General features: G+C 40.3%; 1 long non-coding RNA gene across 1 annotated transcript; it reads right to left on the bottom strand.

Annotated features, from left to right (window-relative positions):
- Positions 1-452: 452 nt before the first annotated feature.
- Positions 453-16,584, bottom strand: LOC138066301 (uncharacterized). Its single transcript, XR_011139600.1, has 4 exons — positions 15,942-16,584; positions 10,933-11,078; positions 2,830-2,899; positions 453-1,741 (listed from the first exon to the last, which is right to left on the bottom strand). It is a non-coding gene; the product is annotated as an uncharacterized lncRNA (long non-coding RNA).
- Positions 16,585-23,008: the final 6,424 nt, after the last annotated feature.

Below are 23,008 nucleotides of genomic sequence, written 5' to 3' on the forward strand. Positions count from 1 at the left end.
TTTCAAGAAAGCTTTCCTTCAGTCTTGGCAACCAGTCTGCATGCCCTACATATCCAGATGATTACGGGGTATCCCGTCATGAGATATCTCTATTTTTCATAATATCTCCTTCAAGTTGGAAAATCCCTCTCACCTTTAGCCTGAATCACAATATAGTTTTGGCATGCAGCGACTTTGTTCAATTTATAAAAATAGTCAGGTATCTGGATCAAATACAGTAGCATTTATACTCCACCTCACAGGGAAAAGTTCGGCCAACACATTAATGTATCAAGTGATGATTTGACTCCCCTCGGGAGTCCTAAGTGATGGATTTGCTTCTTCTAAAACAGCAGCTGTTTCAGATACGTATTGCCAATTAGAAAATCATTTTCCCATACATTGAGTCTGTAGAACATATGGTGTATTGAGGTCCCCATAATCACATTCATGTGCACCCTCACCACTGATTGCTCCCTAGGGAACCTAAAACTCTGCTAGGTACAGTGCATAGTCCCTGATATAGACTCATATTCAGTCCAGTCATCAGTACTGCAGGAATACCTCACTGGCACTGCCTCTAGATACCTCTCCGAAATTGCCTTCCTCTTGCAACATGGTAATAATCAGACAAAAGTTCAAAAACATCAATTGTATTTAATTTTGTCTTAAAGCTTTATTTCACAAGCTGTTCATGGCTTTTTGCTCCCTGTGTTTTCCAGTTCTAAACTCCAGAGGAACAGATTTTTCCTTGAACTTTGTTGCTAGGGAAAAGCACTGCTGCAGAACTGGTACTTTACCCTGCATTAAGGAGAGTGGTAAAGAAGGTATCTGAAATTTCAAGGCCTCCTATAGGCCTGAAATGGAAATGTTTGGTGGTTATATTTCACAATGGCATCTTGTATTTGTACTGTCTGGCTTAGAGGGATTCCTAGAAAAAAGTGCCAGATAACAGTAACATTGCACCATAACATGCTAAAAACAGAGTAAGAGGAAAATCTTAATCATACACTATGGGGAGATGTGAGAGAGAGCTCTAGGAGAATCTTCTTTTACCCAAGCCAGGAGAAGAAGAGATCTCTTCCACTCTTTGTTCAGAAGTGATAGTTGTGCTCTTCTTATTCATTCTTGTGTAAAACTGAAAGGCTGATAAAAGCGAGCTGAGGACGAGGAACGCTGCTCTCCTCTGCTGACTCGGATGAGCCTCTGGACAAGTTTGCGGTGCACCTGGAGCGTGGCAGCACCTGAGCGAGGCCGGCCAGCAGACTCATCTGTCGCCCGTCGTGTTTTGAGATAGATATTTTGTTATGTGGCTCAAAACAAGTCTCTGCTCTAAGCATACCTGTCTGCTGTCTGCTTTAATCTCTGCTCTCAGATGCCATCTTTCTCTTTTGTAGCCTGGAGAAGGATGGCAAACTGTGTCATTTCCAGAGGAGCTAGTGTTAACAGTGCAAGGAGCTGCTTCTTTCTCTTCGGATGCGATGATAGGAAATAAAAGCTGTGTTTCCAGCTATCACAGGGTTTTCTTTTTTTCATGACTCATGTGTTATTTAATGTTCTTAAATGTTCAGTTCAGAATATCATCACAAGAAAAAGTTACATTGTCTTTTCAGTTATAATTGATATAATTGCATAGAAAATCTTAGAAAAGGAATTTTCAAACTAAATTTTAAAAAGCCTAGAAAGTATTTTGGAGTGCATTTGATTTTGAGTATTTTGGCCTCCTAATGACATTTATGGCATTCACAGGTAAGCACAGGACCTGCCAAAGGAGAGAAATTTAAGTTCTTATATGGAAGAAGCAAAGTCAGTGAAAGTTCTGTGATTCTAGCTGTAGCTTCTCATCTGCTATTTCACTGTGGAAATGAGAACTCTCTTTTCACTAACTCTTTTCACTAACCAGAACTAGTATTTTTTGGAGTTATGTGGACTTGACTTTTTTCAAGTTGAACTATAAAATAGTTAGTTCTAATTTTGTCTGTGAGTATTTGATTGCAACAGATGTATATCTGTTGCATATGTATCAGTCATTCAGACTAGTAAAGACTAGAGGGAAAGATATATTAAGAGTAGCTGCTTATTGTGCAGTTTACACGCAGAACTTTTACGGTTACTGCTACAATAAATATATAGGTGAAGCAGGGGCACCTTCTTACTTTTTTCATCCTTGGAGGGAAAATTTCAAAAAAGTGTGAACTACTCACGAAAAGCAGTCATATACAACATCTGTTCACTGAAGTGGGAACCACTATATTTTACTGGATAGAAAGGAAACTCCTTTCTCTAGTCTTCTCTTAAGGGATGAGTTGATGATTTTTTTTTTTCTATCTTACATTATCTAAATATTTCAAAATTACTTTTAAATCTGGGATGTGATATGAAGGTCTGAGAGTTCCTGTCTTTGACAGAAACGTGTTTAAAAGACTACTGGCTATATTCTGGTATGTGAAATCTCACATATACACATTTTGATACTGTTCTACTCACAAATCATTTTTATCTTGAGCACGCTGAATTTGAATAGGTGCAACTAAAAAGATATGTTTACAGCATCCTGACTCTTTCTGCTCTAACCCATATCTTCACCCTTTCGTTAATCTTAGAATACAAACTCTGAAGCCTAGCAATATTCTTAGTATATGTATAGCTCATTGGGGCACCAGTCCAGATTGCTACACTGCAAATTACTATTCATAAATCTTTGCAAAAACTCAAAGAATTTAATTGCATTGGAATAATGGCTCTACTATAATGATACTGCACAAGGGGTGAAATTGCATTGCAAGACTGGCAACTGTTTGCTGTTAATTTTGATAGATTAATTGGATAGTGCATTTGAGACATGATTACCTGGAAAATTTTTCTTCCCAAGTGAACTCAACAGCAGGAAACTTTGATTGGCAGTGGTTACTCTGTAGATCTTTGAAGAAAATAGTTATTAAAAATATTTTGATAAAAATTTATAAAATATGATCATCATTAAAAATTCAGCAAGTGCAATATTTTAAAACTTGTTTGAGATGTATAATGTTAATGCCCTTAAATCAAATCTTATCATATGGTATTCTTGATACAGAGGTTCCCTCTGGCCTTTCATGACCCATATTACCCCACTGGAGGCATATAAGCCCTATGGAATTTTTAAGTTTTTTTGCTAGTGGTTAGAATAGCCACAATCTGAATAAAAGTTTCTACAGTAGCAACTGATCTACAGAGAACTGCATGAATGAAAATGAACGCAGAACATAGGAAAAAGCAAAAAAAAAAAAAGACTGAAAGGGAACATGTAGTGGTACAATTGTACGGTACTGAGTCAGTGCATCTGGGAGTTTGAGCTGCCATTCAGACTAATTGGTGATACGCTCTCAGATAGAATGATGTGTTTGGAAACAATTAAACGTGATTGCAAATCACAGCACCCGCAATGTCTAACAAGTACCAACAATGCCTACAAGAGCCATTGCTTTTGGTCTGTCACAGAATCACAGAATCACGGAATGGCTGAGGTTGGAAGGGACCTCTGGAGACCATCTAGTCCAACCTCCCTGCTCAAGCAAGGTCCTCTAGAGCATGTTGCCCAGAATTATGTCCAGATGGCTTTTGAATATCTCCAGGGAAAGAAACTCCACAACCTCTCTAGGCAACCTGTTCCAGGGCTCAGTCACCCTCACAGGAAAGAAGTTTTCCCTCATGTTCAGACAGAACTTCCTGTGTTTCAGTTTCTGCCCATTGCCTCGCCTCTCATCTATCGCTGGGCACCACGGAGAAGAGTCTGGCCCCAGCCTCTTGGCATCCTCCCTTCAGATACTTCTACACAGTGATCAGATCCTCCCTCTCCAGGCTGAACAGGCCCAGCTCTCTCAGCCTTTCCTCATAGGAGAGATGCTCCAGCTCCAGGCCCTTCATCATCTTAGGAGCCCTTCGCTGGACTCTCTCCAGTAGGGCCATGTCTCTCTTGTACTGGGGAGTCCAGAATTGGACACAGTACTCCAGGGGAGGCCTCCCCAGGGCTGAGGAGAGGGGGACGACCACCTGCTGGCAACACTCTGCCTAATGCAACCCAGGAGACCCTTGGCCTTCTTGGCCACAAGGGCACATTAGACAACTTGTTGTCCACCACGACTCCCAGGTCCTTCTTTCCAAAGCTGCTTTCCAGCAGGTCAACCCCCAGCCTGTACTGCTGCATGGGATTATTTCTCCCTAGGTGCAGGACCCTGCACTTGCCTTTGTTGAACTTCAGGAGGTTCCTCTCTGCCCATCTCTCCAGCCTGTCCAGGTCCCTCTGAATGGCAGCACAGTCTTCTGGTGTGTCAGCCACTCCTCCCAGTTTAGTATCATCAGCAAACTTGCTGAGGGTGCACTCTGTCCCTTCATCTAGGTCATTGATGAGTAAGTTGAACAAGACTGGATCCAGGACTGACCCCTGGGGGACACCGCTAGCTACAGGCCTCCAACTAGACTCCGCACCACTGACCACAACCCTCTGAGCCTTGCCATCCAGCCAGTTCTCAAACCACCTCACCGTCCACTCATCCAGCCTGCACTTCCTGAGCTTGCCAATGAGGATGTTACAAGAGAGTGTCAAAGCAATATTAGACTTAGCAAGAGCAGCATCTCAAGCTAACCTATTGCAGAATATGCAATTACACATTAGAACTAGAGATATGGCTATACAGGATTGGACTAGTAAGTTATAAAGCCAAATTCTTTGATTTCTGAGAATTGCTTCCTGCGGCCAGTGAAGTGTCACATGGGAGTAGCTTATTGTCCAAAGAAGCAAGAAGTAATGAGTTTAATGTAGCATGAGAAGCTCAGGTCAGAAAGTAGGCAAAATGTCATCCAGGCAATGCCACAGCGAGGCAGCTCTGTCACAGGATGCACGGCCTGGTAGGCTGGCAGCTCTGCATTTCTGAGCCCAGGCCACAAAACAGCTACTAGGAGCAGTAAAAGCGGAGCAGATCCTGCTGTGGGGAGTAAGGCAGGTTCTAGATGATATCTTATGAGTGTTACTTGCCCTATTTTTCCAGAACTACAGAATATTTTTATATCTTTCTCCTTTGTTCTACATTTTGTTTCTGTTTTGTCTGTACTTCTCAGCCAGCTACTTCACTTATGCTTAAGCAGGGTCCTGTGGGAATCCTTATAGTTATTCAGTCCAGTCAGCATGAATTGGATTATAGAACTGGGATGCAGCCTTTAATATTGCAAAATGAAGCAAAAAGTACAAAAGCAGACCAGCACACTAACATGATTTTCTTTGCAGAATGAAGCCTCTAGCCCTCAGGAAATTGTTCTCTTCCATCTCAGAATCTGTCAGAGTTATCATACCTTATAGATAATTAATAATATGCTGTTATATGTAGTGAGAAAAGCTGGCAGGAGTTGATGTAATCTGATATAATGCAAGCTTGTCTTAGAAATATTCCTGAAAGGCACAATATGAAGGTATCGTACTTGCATAGAAAAACAGCCAGAAATACACTCTACAGCAATACGGCAGCTGATGATCTGCCTGCCCCAGCTGTTTAGCTGCTATTTTGCTAACCAGGTATCTGCTAACCTCACTTTCCAGTCAGGATTTTATTAAAAATGTAAGAAGCTTAAGGTAAAGGAGAAATATGTATGCAGATGTTTTAAACAGTAGTGAAAAGATTACTGAATTCTGGCTCTGTTCACTAAATCACTAGTTTTGATTTACTTAAAGGGCAGCGGAAGAGCAGATGACCAGGAGTAAAGTCACTAGAAAAGCAAAGCTACCTGTGTTTTATATTGCCATCACGACTTCAGGAACTACTTGCACAGGTCTTTGCAAATGGAGATAAAGTGTAGATCTCGATTTCAAATATATGCAAGCCATTAACATTAAATAATGGATTGTCCAGTATTTTGTCTAGATTTGTTACAGATCTGTTTACACCTTTACCTAAGATCTATGGGCTGGAATGGTTAAGGAAAATAGGAAATACTAATTTAGCTGCAGACTTCCTCTGTGGTCTTGGCCTTATAAGCAGTCCTATATTCTGTCTCTGCATGAATAAAACAGTACTTTTTTCTGAAACCTACAGATGTGCTGTGAGGATAAAATCTGCCTGTAGGATTTTGAGGGCCTCAGTAAGTCTGGGCACTTTGATGTTCTGACTGAAAAAATCAAGACACTCTCCTTCTCCTTTTGTACCAGCCTGAAACAAGAAACACCTCAAACACTGAAGAACGATGAACTGATCTAGCCCAAAATAACCAATTACTAGTGCCTAGGATGCTAAGTAAGGCAGTGAGAAACACAGGCTGAAATCCTCCACGTACTTTAGTTAGAGCCGGGCAGTGAACTTTGGATTTTATGCCTTGGATCACTAGCCTTGCTCTGTACCAATTCAGGGGAAGAAAAGCTTCCTTTCTAATTAGAAATTCTGTCTAAAACTTGAAAAATCTCCCTCAATGAAACTATATGCCTTCCCTCTAAATGTTAGTTTTGACAAATAAGAGTTTTCAGGCCAAAATCGGTGGCTGAAATATCCCGGTCAGCTCTAGCGCTCCGACCACCGGCGATGGAGCAGCTTCCTGTAGGGGCGTGCTCAGAGCCTACATGAGGACCCCCACCTGCCAGCAGCAATGACTTCACAAGAGGTTTGCTTTCTCATTTGTGTTGTGCCCTTGAAAGCAATGCAAAAAACCTAAAGTGTAGAGAAGAGATGTAGCCAAACGACAAGAGGAATGTCCAGATCAGAGTGACCGACATGTGCCTTGTCCTAATGCAAAGAGGGAGGTAGTCCTACTGCCAAGGCTCAGGTGTGACCTGTGCATGGCCCCCCACTTTCTCCTCACCAGCACATTGCCCTTCACGGATGCCAGGGCCCCGCGCGGCGCCGAGCAGCCTTCAACACCCGCAGGCTGGCGGAAACACAGGACTCTTGTCACACAGCGGGTCAGTGGGTATCCTGACAATGCTCTTCCCTAGTCTTTTCAGTCTTCTGGTGTAGGTGCTTATTTCTGAATTATTTCCAGATATAAGCCACCAGGTAGCTAGTTTATTTTTATGTGCTCTACTGGCTTTTTCCCTGAAAACAAAGACGTTAACCAGTAATCCTGTGTCTGTTTCCAAGAGATGCTGAGCCAAGAGTACCTTATACGCTTTCTAATGTCACACTCGAGTGAGAGTCTATCGCCATTTAAGTTATACTAATAGGATCTTGAGAATGAAATCGCTTCTTTTTGATCATACACTGCTCCTCTCTGTGCATATCCAAAGGTAGTCTATAGAGGCTGTGATGAGCCTTCAGCTCTCTTGGTACTACTGTGATGAGTGCATAGCCTAAATGTCTGGATTAATAAAATGAAAAGTTAACAAACTGCTAAGGTAAGATCAGTCCTGAAATCACAGCACGGTAGCCATGGCAATGGGCAATTCAGCTTCTAATATACACTACAAGGAAAATGGTATTTTGTCTTCATTTTGTCACCCAGTGACTTTTGTCTTAGACTAAGGTTGTCACTTTCCTTTGCCATGAAGCCACCTTTTTCTTCTGTTTGTACAATGCCAAGGACAGGGATGTGTAAATCATAATGGGTCTTCTTAGTTACGCAAGATTGCTACTGCAAGATTGATGACAATTACATAGTCAGTCTTTCCAAGAAGGAGGATTACACTTGTTATCAGGCTGCATGAAGAGAGTAATGGAATAGTGCCTGCTGTTCCCATACTGCATAAAATGTCTAAAATTGCCCTCTCCGTGGCCATTATTTTCTTATTTAACATACATACAATTTTACACACGTAATAACATTCCAAATCATTCCAAAAGCAATGAGATCCTCCTTTAGTTTCACTTGTGATTATGCCACTAGCAAAAGCACTTCTCAATCATTTGCGTATGCGGCTAAGAAAGTGACATGTAACTTTAAATCAGCAATGCACAGAGTAAAACGTGTCTTCACCCAGAATGGGATGAGTTAAGTCTCCGAAAAACAACATCTTTCAAGATCACCCAGGATTTTCTATGTTTTCGTATCTCTAATTCCTCTTCCTAATATAGCAGCACACCTAGCTACATGGGGAGCATAAGCTTTTTCAAATATCTGGTGTGCTCTTTCCACACAACAGAGAAAGAGAATATGTAGAAAGCCAAACTGTGATGCTAGTCCTTTCCTTTCCAGGGAACCAAGTTCAGGCTTTGTCTGGCTCAGCAGTTAAAGCTTTCAGGAAAGCGGGGGTAGAGCATAGGGTTAGGGTTCACATTTAGACATCTGTTGCTCTACACTCTTCCTTCCAATAATATGCTTTCATAAGCACCAAATTTACACAAAATTAAAAAAAAAACACCCTGAAATCCCTGCCAACCAATAATAATGAATGTCAGTATTTTGATACATGAAGCAGCTGGTATCTCTTACCGATATTTCATTAGTAATATGAATACTAGTTATAAATATTTCTGTGTACTTTTGGAATTTACAGTTGGAAGGCTTGACTGGAGACAATTTGTTAAGCGCTAGCATTTTCTGACATACTCTGAACACCTCTTGAAGCAGCGGGTAGGCAAGGTGCTATGGAAATGCCTGGGCTCATATTACAAGCAAGATCCCAGCAGTGACTGTAACTAAGATTCACTGTTCCTTCCAATTTTTAGCTCCTCTCTTTGGTTGCTTGTATCTTTGCAAAGCTGTAAGTGTTCTGTCTTTGACTTTCTATTTGGAAGCTGAATGTGGTTTTGAAAAATTCAGCCACAAACTGTTTCCAGAAAAGTAGCTATGAAGCTGATCCTGCGCATGAGTTAATGCATTGGAGAGACTTAAAAGTTTTAATGCCCCAAACAAGAGCTTGGGGGGGGCCAGAATGCTCAATTAAAATCTGTCAAGTTTTTGCTCAAATCTATTTTTTGAAAATTCAGTTGGCATGAGCTCAGCAGAGGCTTATTAAAATTTAATTTCTAAATTACCTGACAGTTTCAATCACAACGTACATACTCTAGCATATGTGAGTAAACTGGGAGCTAGCAGATGGGAGAGAAATGAGACTAAGAGAAGAGGTGAAGGAAAGAAATTGAGGCTGAATGGGAAAGAGTGTAATTTAGTGATGAGATGTGGACTTGCCTGGGAAAAGGTTCAGAGCCAGAAGGCGGTGTTCAGCAGAGGCTGAACTCCCGTGAGGAAACCACCCTGGGGTAAAACCCCCAAACCTGGAGACTGGGACTGTCTACGTGAGGAGACTAAGACAGTCACAGCTCCTGGGGCAGATTCACCTACAACGCTGCGATCCCCCATGCTATCAGTTAAATACACAACATAACCCTCTCTGATCCCTGGTCAACACAGAAAAGTAATGGTCTTACAGTACTTGCACAGATTTTTTTATTTGGATTTTCATTTTCCTTTTACCAGGACAGTTATGTAGCTATTTCACTGTATCTTAAAAATAGAACTGAAAGAAGAAATCACTTCTGCTGTTATCTCTCTCTTCACAGCAATCAGCATACATGATGGAGAAATGCTACTCCCTGGCCCCTGTTCCCCCTCTTCCAGGTTTGCAATCTGACCATGAAAAGCAGCATGCCACCTGTTATATCTTGAAAACTAATGCAGAGGTGTTAGAAATACTGTCATAATTGTTTAAGAAAACTGCTAGCATTTCCAGAAGGAGAGAGGAACAGCAGGAGTTTTTTTAATGCAAGTTTAATTATAATAGCCAAGGAGCTCAGCATAGGCAGAGCATAAGTCATAGCTCCCTGTTTATGATACACCTGCCAGGAGGAATTTCAGATTCGTTAAGATATGTGTCTAATAACTGGTGTCACTCCCTAAAGGCACAAGCCTTCTGCTTTATATCCTTTTCTACTTGAACTTGCTCACTTTCTATTGGACTATGAAAACACATAGCAACAAATCCTTTGAAATTAATAACTTATACAATGAAGTAAGATTAATGCAATGCTTTCTAAAACAGCTTAATCAGTGACAAGGCTAAATGCTGCAGTTCACAAGTTCTGGACCTGGAAATTCACAAAATAAATCATTTCTGTTTACTCATGCTGGGTTTATGCAACTCACACAGTAACTATAACCTTCAACAGATACACAAAGATTCAATGAAAGTGGAACAAAAGAGCCAACAGATGGCACTGCGTGTGATTCTTTAACAGTGTTCACTAGTTTGGGGGGGAGAGGGTGCATTAAATTATGTAATTTTTCAGGAGTATCTCAGAATGCATCAACAATACTCAATTCACTATGTGATACAATGTTTTTTCATGCCCATGAGTAGCATGTCTAAAATTTTCAAGGCCAGTTTTAGCACAGCTATAATAGCCTGAATGGAGCCTCAAATGTTTTTATATCTAGAACCTGGGTTTTTTTTGCTCTCGGCTTTTTCACTGACTATCAAGACTATTCCAGGAACACCTCCCAGGCATGTTATTGTCGAACGTCTGGTGGGTGTGTGATAGTCCTCAGCTGTGACTGTTATTATTGTAGGAGTGCTGGGCAGCAGTTTTCGACTGTGTGCCAGTCTTCAGATCTGATGCTAAACTTAGGTGCCTGCTATCAGTGGTACTATTCCCTTGAGTAGTACTTGCAGGATTAGGTATTACCCACTCAACGCTACACAAATGACGCTGTTGCTGCACAGCTCTGGAACTGCGCTCCGAAATCCCATGGTGCTTTTGCTCGATTTTAACCCTATTCTAAATCATGATGACCATCTTTTACTAACATACTGGTGGTGCAAGTCACAGCTTAGAAAACAATCAGAAGGAAGATCAGCCAAAACTTTGCAAAAAGAAATGATAATTTTACAGCACTTTCACTGTAACGTGGAAAAAAAAAAAGTTGGAAATGGGTGATTCCTTCCTCAGACCATTTCTGGCAAAACTACACCTCCTGGAGCACACAGGTTCAGAAGAAAGCCAGAGAAGAATAGTAGACTGGTTGCTTTTCCCTACTTTTATGTTCATCAGTGCTTACCTGCTAAGTTCTCAGGTTCCATTTCCTCATGCTCTCGCTCACTTCTGTTCAAACATAAAGCGTTCTCTTCAAATACAGAAATTTAATTCCAGCTGTGGACAGGAAGTGTCCTTCTTCTGAGGTCACTGATGGAGCTGTATTGTCTCCTGAGCAGTAATAAAAATACATTTTAATTTTGTTGCTATTACTTAGATATTGCAATAGCATATATAGTAATGCTATATCTAAGCAAGACACTCCAGGGGCAGTTTATTTAAACACAAGTGATTAATAAATAACTAAATCCATAATTAGACACCTAAATGAGATATCTAATTTCCAGTAGTGCAGACATAAAATTGTTTCTGTGCCTTCCTGGAAATCAGACTAGTACTTTTATTTAGGTGTTTAGTTATTAAAAAGACTTCAGATATGCCCAGTTGAAAATGCAGACCCCTGATTTTCCTCCTGACGTTAGAGTGACACGCAACACGAAATGAGGATACTCAGAGGATGGGAGAGAAAAGTGTGTACTGTTTTGTCATTCTGGTGCTACTGCCACTGCCATTTGCTGGGGGTTGAAAATGCTACCATACCGCAGACTTACACTGTTAGCTGTTCCTCAGGGAAAGAGCCCACTAACAGCAGGAGGGTGCAAAGTAACTGCACAATTCAAGTGTCCATGCAGCAAGGGAAGAAGAGCCTTAAGAAAAACTGCAACCGTTTAGCACAGGTCAGCAGTCCTAAGGTTGCAAATCTGAAGAACCCTTTGCTCTGCTCCTAAACTGAATAGTATTTATGAATACTAAATATGAATACTATTTAAAAATAATAACTGGGTGATTTCTTAACTTATTGATGCAAACAGCCAGTTGGCAAAAGAAACATGCTTGTACGGTAAATGTTGCAGAAATCCCTATGTTGTTCTCTGATCTACTTTAGTAATCAAAAACTGAACTTCTACTATTTAAATACAGATTACATTTCAACAGAGCCAAATGCTAAGCTTTTGCTCATCTCCCTCATTGGCGCAAGAAGACACAAGCATCGTTATCCTCTCACCTGCCCCTTGGGAGCCTTGCACAAACAGGGAACTTCGACTAGTGCCCTGTTTCTCTCCCCTCGTGGCCTGATACCTTTTTTGCAAGGTTTGCAGGATGGAGAAGTAAAAATTTGGGGAGCTGTTGTGAACAAAAGTGAGAGGTGAAGAGAAAGTGATTAAAGTGGGTGAGAGAGCATAAAAGGCAGTGGAAATGAGAGGATGGTCCTTTCTGGTGGAGTAGGAGGAGGGTGAAACAGAGCATGAAGAGATGGAGGAAAAAAAAGAAAAGGAGTAGTCTGAAATCCTGCCCATATCTCCCTCGTGTGGTGAACAGCAGCTAATCTTAATGAGAGGTTTTAGTTACTACAGCATGAGCTTAAGGATCAACAGTGAAAAACTGCCATTTTGCACATGTGAAAAGTTAACCACAACAGATGACATTGCTGCACTGTGTTCAAAGATAGAACAGTCAGGAAAATGTCAGAGGCAGGCGAAGGAAGGGAACCGCAGGAAACACGGAAAACTGTTCAGTTTTGTCTGCACTTTTGGTACTTTACCACTTTCATTTGGAAAGTGGTAATGAGAAGACATTTACTTAAAGGCTGATATTTAAAATAACAACTACCAGTTTTACAAGCATCAACTTGCACCAGTTAATAACTGTGCCAGGAAAATGGGAGGTATTTTTAACAGCCAGCTCCTCAATCTGAAAGCCCTGACATGTGAACAAGCTACTCCTAGAATAACAAGCTACCAGAAGGCCGTGGCTAAATTCAAAATTGCATAAGTTTAGCTTTAGATTGGGTTAAAATACATTTAATTACATGAAGCAAAAACTCTATTTGTCCCAATTCATCCACAGATTATATAGAGTTAATCTAGTTTAAAAAAAAAAAAATCTGTTTTTTAACTTTGTTTAAATATGATGAAGAACAACAGCACCATGTTTGTGCACCTTTGTAAAGCACTTAGACTGCAGGTGAAGTATCAGAGTTTCCTGGCAGTAATAGCTGAGCGGTGGGAGTTCCTGTGATGGCTAATGGCAAACACACGGGCAGCTCAGCACCCCAGGGGCCAAGGGATGGCTTCCCACAGCCTTCCTCTTCCCCAAACAGTGCGTGTGAACTGTTGCTGATGGGGCAGATCTTGCTTCTTGCCAGTGGCAGAAGCACTCACACAGCCTTTTCCAATGTTCATGACCAAAGATATGCATTGAAAAATGAGAATATTTTTCCTTATTCAGCAAGGTAGCCATGTGTATATTTATTTGGGCTGGGAAGATGGCCATCAGAACCCTAAAAACTAAGTGCTGTAGTAGAGGTAACGGAGAGCTGCGCATACCCAACGCCTCCTTTCCTACGCTGGCTTTAGGCCGGTAGCTGTATTCAAAATACACAGACGTTTTGCATAGTTAAAAAGCCATAACAGAGAGATGCAGAAAAGTGTCTGACTTTTTTCATTTTGTTGACTTTTTCACACACAGCATTTTCAGCGGCTGTTTAAGTCTATGAGAAAAACCAAACTCTGCTTATTAAAAATACGTGTATTTCTGAAGAGATACACATATCCAATATAACCTTCATTATGATGCTTCTAATTAACCAATCTGCTTCACAGTAAAGTATCTAGCTGTCATCAAAATCAACACTTTTCTGTTATTAATAGATTAAGGAAAGAAAGTTAATTTCTTCAAGCTTCATTTCATTTGGTCTCATTACTTCACAAGCCAGATGGTAACAGGGCTAGACCTGTCAGCAGTTACTGGGAGGAAGAATACATTCAAGAAGTGCCAAGCTGAAACATGAACAGCATCTGAAAAACTGAATTCTGAGGTGGCTGTTTACAATTCCCAGGAAGGCACATAGAATTATTCTGCAGAGAGCAGAAGAAATCATGAATTGATCTAATTTTATGTGATTTTTCTCACCTCTCCCCCTACTGTTCCAGACATTATCTCCAAAATAACAGTGGCATATGCCTCCAGCTGTGAAGGAGGTAGCTCTCCACTCATTTTAGGTGGCCAGCTAATTGCCTTTTTCCTTGTGCTGATTTATTTTCCATCTCTTCTGAATTGGCTGAGGTGATGCCAACGTAGAAGAGACACTGCCATCTACATCCAATTTTCTAGAGATTCTCTTCTTGCCTTATAAATCTTAGGAAAGAGAAAAGCATTTGTCACTCTGATGAGTCAAAATGTGTGGCTGAGGCTCAGGATCACATGACAATAAAATTCTGAAGCAGAAGCTCACCTCCTCACTCTGCTTGGATTTACAGCCCAGGACAAAAGGGCTCTCAAGCTAAAATTTAAGGTCTCCCCCCCCCCCCCCCTTGGAAATAAATTCAAGAATTAGGGCTACTGAAAAAGAATTTCCATTAAAACTTGTGAAAAAAATGAAACTTGTTTTTAAAAACTCTCTCAAAGTTTTGTTCTTCTTTAGAAAATAATGAAATTCTCAATTTGACCTGAAACTAAAATTTCAAAGGGCTGTCGTCTTGTTTTCTCTCTCCTCGAAACTGTATAAGGGTGGAAGTTCATGGGAACACAGGTCTGCATCAGGTCACCCTTCCATACTGAGGCAGAACCGTAGATACCAAGGCCTTTCCTGACAGCTCTTCTTTACATCTTCCATTGTGGAGAATTCTGCCGTCTCTCTGAGTAGCCCGTAACAGTAATTCACTGTCCTTATAATTAGCAAGGTTTTCCTAATGTCAGGCCTAAATGTTTGCTTCAAATTAAGCCACAGTCATCTTATCCTTCCCCCATGCTGAGTAATTGATTACTACCCTCTTTAGCATACTTTTTATATGTTCTACGACTATTAATGTCTCCCTTCCCTAAATGCTGTCTTCTGTGTACTGAACAAAAGTTTTATATTCAGTAAGCTTACGTCTTTGAAGTTTCTTTTCATTCTTGTTCTTCTATCCTGGATTTTTCCTCAATCCCTTTTCTGGGCTTTTCACAGTTTACCAGTGCACCTCTATAGATCTTTTTTCAATTTGTTCACAGTTCCAAGTCTAAAACTAATTTTAAGCAAACTGGAATATTTTTTAAATTGAAACATTTTACTGTCCTAAAAGAAAATTAAGATCTCAGTAATTTTCTAAGCATAAATGTGGAAACTGAAATATTTTGTGAAAGATTACAGTAAAAAGGCTCTGAATGAGAACAGGGCATAAATGTGCCCTTTTGTGGGGAGACTTATGAATAAAATCATCTATTCCAGTCCTCCTTTTTTGCTATTTGTTTTGTTGCAAGGAGGTCAAGATATTATTTCCTTGATTATGTTGTGGAAAAACCCGAGAAGCATTTGAGGTGTTCCCGGAGCACCGTGGGAGCCGGGTAAGCGCAGGTGGGACCCTCCTGGCCCGTCTTTTTAAGCGTTCAGCACAGGCAGGAGCAGCCACAGCCATCAGGAGCTGCTATGAGCTGGGGAACTGATAAAGGCAAAATTAATGGCAGATACAGATAAAAAACGATCTTTTAGATCTAATTATAGAGTCTGATCATAGAGTTTAAATATAAAAGGCTTTCACACAAACTCATGTATATGATAGGCTTATGTAATTAGATATTGTAGAAGACTTAGATTAATAGTAATGAAGGCCTTTTTAGAAAGGCCAGCTAAAATTGCCAAGAAAAAAAAATGAGAGAGGAAGAATAGAGGTACTGATGAGGAATCTATCCCCCCTTAAAAAAAAAAAAAATGTCCTGTCCTTCATCTAGCTAATACTGAGGGAGGGGAAAAAAAGTACTAGTATCAAAATGGTGATCTGCCAAGATAAAAATAATAAATTCTATAGTTTTTAGGAAACAAAATGAGCTCCATCTGGTACTCCATATAGTGAAAAATATCTATTTGTGCCACTGTGGACAAAAAGAAGTTGGTCCTGAAAGTCTGTTTTACATTTATAAGGCCTTCACCAAACAGTATATTTTCTCATTAAGACCAAGGCATTTGTTACAACTGAACTCACTCGAATTACTTACCTACATGGCAGAGACTCTGTAGCTAGGGAAGGATGGATGAGCAAATGCAAGAAGTGCCAGGCTTAGGGGATCCAGACCTCTCAGTCTTTGCCATAAAAAACACAGAACTGGAAGATTCTCCAAGGTTCATACAGTCTGTTCATCATCCCAAAGACAAAATCAGTAATAGCCATGTCAGTCCTGAGAAAGGCTAGTTTAATTTGTTCTTAGAGGCCTCCAATGGCAGAGATTTTGCAGCTTTCCTTGGCAATCTATTTCATTCCAACTCTAACCACTAGATAAATTTTTTAACATTTATGATGAAGCTTTTTGCTGCAGTTTAAGTCCATTTCTTTTCCTAAAAACTCCTGCTTAGATTTCTCTCTTCTTTGCTGCAGTCATGTTGAGGGCATTTATTTATTCCCTCATTGTTTGCTTTAGACAACCCCTGTTCCTTTGCTCTTTCCATGTATATCACATTTTATAGACATTGATCTTCTCTGGATCATCTGTAGTTGATCCACATCTTTCTTTCAATATGCTGTCTAAAACTAGACACAATACACCACAGAAGACCTCACCAAGGCTCAGAACAGTTGAAGGTTTGCCTCCTCTAAGCAGGATGTTGGAGTAGAGACCTCCTCCCAACCTGGCTTATTCTACAGTTCTATGACTCTGTGTTTTCCTCCAGTTATGTTCCTATTTTTAAACCCTTGTATGCTGTTTATGTATTACACAATAAAATGACATTTCTTATTCACACTCATCTTGTGATCTACGTCTAAAGTTAGCTCTAACTTGTTCTTCTCATGGTTGCATTTCTTTGAAATGTAATGCTTGGTGGTAAGGCTAGTTCAGTCAGGGCTTTAACTTCAGGAGATCTGGGCTATATGTTTAACTTTAAAGTAGACTGAATTCCTCCCCTGAGGCAAGTCACTTGTCCTCTAAATGCCTCATTTCCTTAAAAAATGATATTATGATTTTCTTTTGCTCTTACAGGATGAACTAAGAAGAAAATCATTAACAAATGCAGAATTTGCTATTTTTTCTTCTGTGAGGAGAGCAAGAGAATTCAGCAACAGATAGTGCAAAAGGTGACTCAGGCGGCTGCATTAGCCTTGCATTCTCTCTCCGGCGGGGAATTTCCAGCTAGTTAATATTGTCCCCAAAACAAACACCATTTAGCTGGACATTTGATGGCAAACATTTGAATTTAGCCTTAGGAGTAAAGAAAAAGGTCTGCATTCAAGATTTTCCATTTCAAAAGGAAATATTTTAACTAAGAGAACTACTTAAGAAAGTTGACAGAACACAAAACCATGAGGAATGTAAAATGCGTTTCATATTTCTCTGTGTCTCTGACACAAAAATGTCTAGAATATGTATACCAACTTAGAGGAAAAATGCTTGAAGAGAAAGGCTGCAGACCTAACTGAGATGGATAATCATCACCTGAAAGGAAATACTAGGACTAAGCAAAACGATGATTAGAAAAGGAAAAAAGAAGTGGTTAGTAAACAAAACTAAGGTACTGGAAGTTATTGAGTTAGAATGAGAATCACCAAAAAGTACAACAGATTTAGATCTGCCAAAGAAAATGGAGAAAAATAGCAAAGAACTCATATAATTAAAAAAAAAAAAAGTAGCTGGCTGCAACGCATTGAGAGTGAGACAGTGATTAAAGAAAGTCTAGGCAGGGTCTAAACTTAGATGAAGTCCTTAATAAAGACATGCTAAAAACCCTTCTAACATTTTGAAAAATTTAATTGCAGTAAAAGACTTTTGACAAGCTCATAAAATGAGGGGTTATACCAGAGGACTGGAGAACAGGAAATATAGTATCTATTTTTAGGAAAGGAAGGGGAGAAGAAAAGTGATCCTGGCAACTACACTCCAGTTAATAATGATCCTGGAAGGCTGAAAGTCTTTCAAGAATGAAATGTGAGAATAGTGTTATCAAAGACACAGAGGTCTTTGAAAGAGATGAGGATTTATTAGGCCAGGGGAGAGAGATTAGGGGGTCCTATCTCCTTCCTCCCAGCAGCACTGACTGCTGTTACTAGGTGGAGCACGTCACATGGAGGAAGAGCTCTCTTTTTGCTGTACAAGTGCATCATTCAGAACATTGTTGTTCCCAGTCCTGTAGAGGGAAAATAGCATAAAATTCAGCTTGGGATTCCCAGGTTTTTCTGATGTCCTAAAAGGAAATATCATCAGAATAAGCCATTATCTTACCTCAACAACTTATTTTTCCAGGCAAATGATGTGCAGTTATCTACCTGATAGTCAGTAAAGCACTTTATATAGGACCACAGAAGCCTTATATGGATGAGTGCTGATTAGAGCAGGACTTTAAGAAAGGTAGGAAGTGAACCAAATAGGAGATGGCAAAAATTGATCTTGATGGAAGAAGTACGATATTGGAGGGATCGTTACAACTGATAAGTTGTAGCATGGATCTGGCTTGATGTTTTGTTAATTATCCTGACATGAAAAGCCTGATAAAATTAAAATAAAAAGAATTCTCAGTGAAGGGAGAATCATGATGACCATGAGAACTGGAGTTAAAGAGCTGGCATGAAATTTAATAATATAAATGGCAAAAAGTCCTGCACTTTTAAGCTAAAACTAAAAACTTGTGCCAGATATTGAGTTCTAGAAAGTGTTGAAAGTGTAATGGCTTTGGAAACTACTGAGGAAGAGCTAGGTGTGGGTATTCCAGATGATTACAAATTCCATAGAAGTGTCTACTGTGAGAAAAGTGTGTGGAAAAGAAAAGGGATGAAGTGCCTACAATATATTCAGGAGAAACAGTGACTCATCAGTGTCTGGGCAGTGATAAGGCCTTGTCTGGAGTGCTCTAGCTGGTCCTGGTAACTTCTAAGCAGGACCGGTGGCTGCACACTGAACGGGTACAAAGAAGGACTCCTGGGGAGTCAGGGAATAAAAGCCTGAGACTTGAAGCATTTGGCGTGCATAGTCTAGCAATACGAAGGCTGAGGTGGAACATAATTGCTCTCTGTGAGCACTGGGGCCGGAGGGGGAAGAACAGGGAAGGAAAGATCTGTGTAAAGTAACAGGCATTGCCAGTCTATGAGTGATATTGAGCTGACAATAAACTTAGGCTGGAAACTAGCGGGTCTCTTGCCATCAGAACAAGGATCTTTTTGAATCTCCTTCTTACAGAACAGCAGGAATAAAAAACCTCTGAGATATTGCAAGATGGAACAAGGTAATTTTATGAAAAGGATTATACGATATGACTGCCTGAGACAGCAGCAAGACAGACTTTTTAATTAAAGAGGACACTTCCAGTCCCCCTGTCCTATTTCTGTTTGGATCAACATTCACTTTGTGGATTAATCAAACATTTTCATTTCCAATGGCAAACAAGATGAGCGCAATAATGCCTAAATATTTATGAGAGTTGTCATAAATAGCATAAGGCCATTCCACACAAAATTATGAAGAAAAATTCATTTGGTCACCATTTCTTTCCTTTAGGCTACTGGATAGTCATGGAAGTTGCACCTTTAATAACTGCTGTACTTATTTTAAATATAGCCCATCTTTGACTTGGAGATTAGCAATTAACTGTAATAACCCGACTTCTCTAAGGTGCAGCGCTAAGTCTCCACAGTAGTACAAGCGTGCTCCAAATTGTATACTGCAGACCCAATGCTCTGCCATCCAGACTGGAGGAGCTACTGGAGGTCAGTGAGACTCCCTCCTTCCTTGTTCATATGAGTGTCCTACTAAATGTACTGCCTGGATGTGGGTGGAATATGCACACAGACACAGAAGCCAGGGAGTACACCTGAATCTCCCAGTTTAGATTTACATGAAGCTGGAAAGGAAGGATGGTCTGAGAAGTAACCTGGCTCTGAAAAGATTTTGTAAAATTCCTCTATTACACATCTTCTCTTTAATCTTGGCCAAGTTCCCTCAGCTGATTCTCGGTAAAATAGTTGAGAAAATTGTCCCAGGCTATGGCATAAAGGCAGGAGAAAGAGAAAATTAATGATCACAGGAAGGGGGGCATTTTATACCGTCAGAGGATAAGAACCACATATAGTTAAGTTTCACGTACACAAATGTCACAGTACTAGGCAGAAACATTTGTCCATAACCATACATTAATTAAATCTCTATTAAAATATAAAGAAAATGCTATGAAGAGTAAAATCTTAGCTCCGGAAAAGGTAGCTGGAGTCTGGCTATTCATGGGAATGGGCTAAAGGATTTAATTGTGCATTGATGAAAAAAACATTTCACAGAACCCAGATTCATGTTGTAGAGTCTATGTTATATGTACAGGTCCACTAAAGCAGAAACTACTCTGGCTTTGCCCAGGCTAATTACAGTTCTGCATTACCCCCAGCTATGTAGGAACCTCTTAGGAAAAGGGTATCCCTCCAGCTTTTCATTGGGAAGGCAAAAGCAGTGCAAACCTTTGGAAATTCAGTGTAAGTCCTTGGAAGTTACTTTCACATGTTTGAGAGCAGCATTGCAAGTGTACCTGCTGTGATCTGAGACCTGGTGGACTGGGAGGTTTAGAAAGCTGCAGGGCAGCACAGAAAATAGGTTTAGGCATCTCTGTTGAGAACCTGGGAGGTGGAGAGTGAGGGCTGATTACTTTATTCTAGTAAAGCCTCCCTAAATAAACGTTTTTTTTCTCTCCATCTCCTGGTCCTAAATGAGCTCCTTCGGCATCCTGCAGAATGCTAACTGCTGACTGATAAACATTACGGCACCAAACGTGCTGCCCCCACAGCCGCCTGCTGCAGCACTGAGTCCTTCAGCAAATTCAGGTCTGCTCTTCAGTCGTTTTCCTTTCCTGCAAAGACTGACTGTGCATCTTAATAACTTGCTTAAGACAGAGAAGGATTCTCAGTCTTTCTCCCTCTAGTTAATTCCATCATGTGTATTAATATGGGATGAGTGCAACTACAAATTAGCTGTTTTCCAACCTAAAGCAAATCAAAAAGTTTTGAACACATTACATGCAGGTTACATGAGAAGATCTCTCCTGTACTTATCTCTCAACATTTAAAATTCATCTGGTCCTTAATGCATCCTCTGATTTTATAATCCACATGATTCTGAGAGAAACAAAAAAACACTGCAGAAGTTGATTCCTTATTTCTCTTCTGGCCTCCCTTCCCCTCAATCCACAACAAAGCAGCAAAAAAGATAACACAGGAATTATTTTCCATTTGTTTTGTAATCATGCCTCAAACACACTGCACACTTCACTGAGAGCATAAGGTGTCATCTCTGACATAAAGGAGTTAAGAGAATGAAAGATTTAAAATGCAACTGAAAGGAGCAAGCAAGCAAGGACATGTTACTTACTAGTACCTAGCAGGTTTGGTAAAGGTTTGTCTTTATGGTAGTTGGAAAGACCAGATCAAGGTCTGTGTCCTTTAATCTGCCTCAGCAATGCAAACACCACCAGCTCCACGCAATGATGGTAGGATCCCCATCAAACCATACAGAATTATTCTGAGATTTAAAGTCTCCTTCTGCTGTTTCAGCTGGCACGCCCTTCAGCTGAGGCCATAGAACCAAAAATTTAGAAATAATAAATGTTCATATGTAAAAGATTAAAATAGCACTTTAGTAGTAGAGCACATGTTAAATAGTTTCAACGCTTGATCTCTTAAAATTCTTGTATATAGGCTATTTGTGGTAGTGACTGGTTGTGCTTCAACAAGAACTTCCTCATGGATCGTGCTGACTTATTATTTAATGAATTTATCCTTGATCACACAGAATCATTGCTGAAAACAGTCATTGACACAAATGCTGTTGGAAAGATTAATAGTCATGCGGCAGGACAGAACAGGACAGCCAAGTATAATTAAAGAAAAAATATATCCAACTACGTGTGTGAGTGTCTGCATGGATGCAAAACAGAGCTAGCTATTGAAGGAGCAATGGGAACGTATAACTTCCCAGGCTAAGCGGCAGGCTCTGTAGTCTGAACACTCTTCTGGACTATGCAGTCTCTACTGTTTGCTACACAGGGACACAGCTTCAACAAAAGGACAGAGGTGTGCCCTGCCATATTAGAGTATGGTCAGAAGAGTAGTCTCCCCATTGGATTTGAACCCCTCCCCCTCCCCCCCCCCACATTGACTAGGAGTTAATCCTTTGCTTCCAAAAGTATCTGAACACTGGGCTGCTATAGAAGAGGAAGGTACCTCCTCCTCTGGCTTTAACTTGTGGGCATCTTCCCTTTAGACCAATTTTTTTCTAAATCTGTGTCCACCTCCAGGTGAGCAAGCCCAACTTTTTCCATTCAACTGTGCCTCCCTTGTGTAAATTTAGGAAGTCCACTTGGGCTGCCCTTGGCTTTAGAAACCACACTGTGGGCTTACAATAAATGAATTGCTGATCTCCCTGTGGCAATGCTGAGGCACAAAGGACAAATATCACCTCTTAAAGAGGAGACAGAGTGTAAGAGGAGAGTAGTGATTTTGTTTTTGAACATAACATAGGTAAGGATAATCATGAAAGCCTGCATTCAGTTCTGATATCCACTATTTATAAGCTGGTCTGAAAGAGGACACAGAGTAAGATCCATGCAGCAATTTGAAAGCTGTAAAAAGCACTTGCAGAACCTCTTTGTATTCAGTTACCAGCAAGAGAGATAAGGTAACTTGTCGATACCGTATAAATATATCATCACAAACAGAGGATGCTGTATACTAAAAGGTTATTTAAGAGCTAGCAGAGAAATAACTTATCTATATGTTCTATCAATTTATGAAAGTAGATTTTATATACTAAACTACTAGATTTAGTATAATTTGATCAGGATACTAGCACTAGCATTACAATGGAAATTGCATGCCAGTTTGGGCTCTACCACCCTTTCTAGGCCAACACTCACCATTTTCTGATCTATTGGCCATCTGTGTGGGTTTGAGTTTCTGTAGTTGCAAGTTTTTCCGTCCATATATTTTTCAGGAAAGACCTTTACTTGCTGGAATTAGCTATCAGTGCCTGATATCCTTTACCTTACCCTTAGAGAAGTTTGATGGTAGTATGAGATGGTCTATACATAATACTTTCAGAGCTTT

Source organism: Struthio camelus, chromosome 2, assembly GCF_040807025.1.
Source record: "Struthio camelus isolate bStrCam1 chromosome 2, bStrCam1.hap1, whole genome shotgun sequence".
NCBI classification, from domain to species: Eukaryota; Metazoa; Chordata; class Aves; order Struthioniformes; family Struthionidae; genus Struthio; species Struthio camelus.